Genomic DNA, 3,563 nt, shown 5'->3' on the forward strand with positions numbered 1-3,563 from the left:
TTAACTTTAAATTCGTTAAATGTTAAATATGTTAGTTAACTGTTAGTTAAATGGTAGTGGACTATCTCTCTTGTTAGGAAATTTAAGAACTAGATAACAATTTTTTTTAAAAAAACCTCAACAACACCACAGTTGTTGGAAGCATCAGAGAATAATCACAGCATTCAAGACCCGAGAGGCCAAAATAGATGCGCTTCGAGGAAAAACCTTCACTCAGTGTTGCTCTTTCTCCTTGGATGGCTTTTTTTATTCCAGGCAAGAAACAAAAAAGGGCAAAGAGAAAGCAGTGGACTAGAATTTCCAGCTGTCTCGTTTATATGGGCAGAGAAAAGCTGGAGTTTAGGAGACACAGAAGTCAGGACGCAAGATCCAAAGGACTGGAGAAAAAGAAACAAAAAATAAAAGCTAATATTCCATCTGCAATTTCCCCTAGAGTCATTGTGTGTTTTTTTTTTTAATTTTTTTTTTAAAGTTACTTGCAGGACAAGATACAAAGCCATCAAGCAGAAAGAAACTGCAAAGAGAGAAAGAGACAAACACACAGAATGCTATAGTCTCATCTGAGAACACTTGTGCCAGAGGTATCAGACCTCCTCTATCTTCACCAGGAGTCAAGAGCTTCGCCATCACCATCAGCACATAGCTAATTCCGAAGAGGCTGTGGTCAGATCTGCCTCTGCCCTCCAACCTTAATTTTAAAACTCTTCTTGTGGTAGTTTCTCCCCCAGGCGCACTCTACTGCCCTGTTCTGCAGGATTTGTACCTTGTTGGATTGGCCACACAGAACTCAAAGATAATACTTATGATTATAGCATTTCTTAGGAACTTGATAAGTTATAATTCAAGGCTGGAAACAACTCGGGATACAGACAGTGCTTCATTCAAAAGGGCTTCCTCTCAGTTCCCCAGCACTCCCGTGGATCTGTCTCTTGTTTCAACAGTGTTTGGACAGAACAGACCCAGCGACTCCCCCCCTTCCAGCCTCCGACTACCCTCCAACTTCACCTCCATGTGTAACCTCGGGACCATCTCAACCATCTCCTATTTTCGGGACCAGCTAACACATTTTTTTTTGTTAGCCCCAAAACCTCGACCAACTATGAGCTCTCAGATCGGTCAAAATTGTTCCGCCGAAGCAGAAGCTGGTGTCAACCGTCTGGTCAACCTGCACCTGCGGGCCTCTCTCTGGGTTTTTATTTTGACCGTGATGATGAGGCCTTGGAAGGCGTGGGTCACTTCTTCTGCGAGTTGGCGAGTGAGAAGCGCGAGGATGCCGAGCGGCTCTTGAAGCTGCAAAACCAGCGTGGCGGGCGAGTCCTCTTCCAAGACATCCAGAAGCCATCCCAGAATGAGTGGGGTAAAACCTCGGACACCATGCAAGCAGCGCTGGCCTTGGAGAAGAACCTAAACCAGGCCCTTCTGGATCTGCATGCCGTGGGTTCCGCCCACACTAACCCCCATCTCTGTGACTTTCTGCAGAACCACCTCCTGGATGAGGAAGTGAAACTGCTGAAGAAGGTGAGTGACCATCTGACCAACATTAGAAGATGGGACTGCCCCCAGGCTGGGCTGGGAGAGTATCTCTTTGAGTGTCTCACCCTCAAGCAAGACTAGGGGTCTGCGAGGACTTGCAGGGGGAAACCTCTGTGTCCCCCTGCCAACAGCAGCAAGCTTCTGTATCCCACCCTGATGTAGAATCTTATCCACCCAGAAGCCCTTCGCCCAAGCCTTGGACCAAATGAAACAATAAAGCTTTTTGCAACAGCTAAAAAAAAAAAAAACACACACACACACACACACAAAACAAAAACAACCAAAAAACAGCTTCCTCTCAACAGTGTCTGAGGAAAGGCCTCTCTCTGGTCTTGCAGTCCCTGTCCTGTCCTGAAAAATGTTTCAAAGTCTTAGTCTCTGCCTCCTCTTTTTCCATCTTTGGACATTTACACACATCTTACTAGTTATCCTTCTATCTTTACAGTAATGGTCTTATGCAGTATTTGTCCTTATAAGACCAAGTTAGTTTACTCAGAGAGTTGGACAATGACTAGGGAAGATAGAAGGAGAATTGATGCCTTTGAGCTGTGGTGCTGGAGAAAAGTATTGAATGTACCCTGGACTGCCAAGAAAACAGATTCATCCTGGAGAGTGTTAAACCAGGCTACTCCTTGGAGGCAAGAATTTTGGGGCTTCGTCTGATGTACTTTGGACATGTTGTAAGGAGAGACCGGTCCTTGGAGAGAGACATCATGCTTGGTAGGGTGGAGAGACAGTGCAGGAGAGGAAGGCCCTCTATGAGGTGGACTGATTCAGTGACTGGGGTACTTGGGATGGGTGTGTCAGAGGCAATGAGATTGGCACAGGATAGAGCAGGGTTTAGGGCTGTTGTACATAGGGTCGCTATGAGTCGCAAACAGCTCGACGGCACATAACAACAACAACAACAGTTTACTCAGCATAATACTCTCTAACCTCACGCATGTTGTATATTATTTTTCAAAATCATTGCTCCTTGGTGCTGCCCTTGTTTTCTTGCTGTCATCATCCCCAGGGTCACAATTCTGTCTTTCTAGCACTCATGCTGCTCAATATCTTCCTTCCCCCCTTTCTAGTGATCTCAAGTTCAACAGACAATACGTATCTAGTGTTTCTTACTCAATATTATTGTCTCTGTCTTAGTGCTAGTGTTTCTGTCTCTAGGATGGTTCATTTTCAGACTATCAGGGTGACCAAGCTAGCCAGTTCCTTGTTAAGATCCCATCCATACACTTTATATGCACATCATGACAGTGAAGGGAAGATTGAAGTGGTCAATGATCGCATTTTGCTTGCTTGAATCCACAGTCAACACCATGGTAGTAGGCAAGGAATCAAAAGATGTGCGATTGCCATTGATGTTACTGTTACATATTGTCCAGTTGAATACAACTCATAGCCACTGTATGAACACCAGATCTGGACCTTGCCCGATGTTGCACTATCCTCATGGTCTCCGCCATGCTTTGAGGTAGTGACTGTGCCAATCTATCTCGTCATCTCGTTAAAAGTCTTTCTCTCTTTCACTGACCCTTTGCATTTCCCACCAGGCTATTTCTCTCCAAAGACTGGTTCCTCCTAAAAATATGTCCAAAATAAGTGAGACAAAGTTTCACCAAACTTGGCTTTAAGAAGTCGCACTTCAAGACAAGTGATTGTTCTTTTGGCCATCCATAACGAGGCATCCACTTCCTAAACAACATCCCACTGGAAACTCTATGAACTTTGATAAATGTCGATAGTTGTAGAGGGGCTTCAGGCCCTTGTTCATAGGGTCGCTATGAGTCGTGCTTGACTCGAAGGCAACAAGAACAAAAATATATTCAGTACTCTTTGCCAATACAGTAATTTAAAGACGTAAATTCTTCCGTCATCCTTAGTCATTGTTCAATTTTCAGACGCATAGGAAGCAATTGAAAAGATCCTGGGTTGGATCTGGCACACTGGAGAGGTCCCTGATAGCCAGTTTCCTGAATGTAACACAACTCTTGATTTCTTTATTATTATTATTATTATTAAAATATTTTTTA

General features: G+C 44.1%; 1 pseudogene; it reads left to right on the forward strand.

The window, feature by feature from the left end:
* Window positions 1-1,099: 1,099 nt before the first annotated feature.
* LOC102873608 lies at window positions 1,100-1,614 on the forward strand (annotated as a pseudogene).
* The last annotated feature ends 1,949 nt before the right edge of the window (window positions 1,615-3,563 follow it).

Source organism: Elephantulus edwardii, unplaced genomic scaffold, assembly GCF_000299155.1.
Source record: "Elephantulus edwardii isolate Elephantulus edwardi_28Jun2011 unplaced genomic scaffold, EleEdw1.0 scaffold00281, whole genome shotgun sequence".
Lineage (NCBI taxonomy): Eukaryota > Metazoa > Chordata > Mammalia > Macroscelidea > Macroscelididae > Elephantulus > Elephantulus edwardii.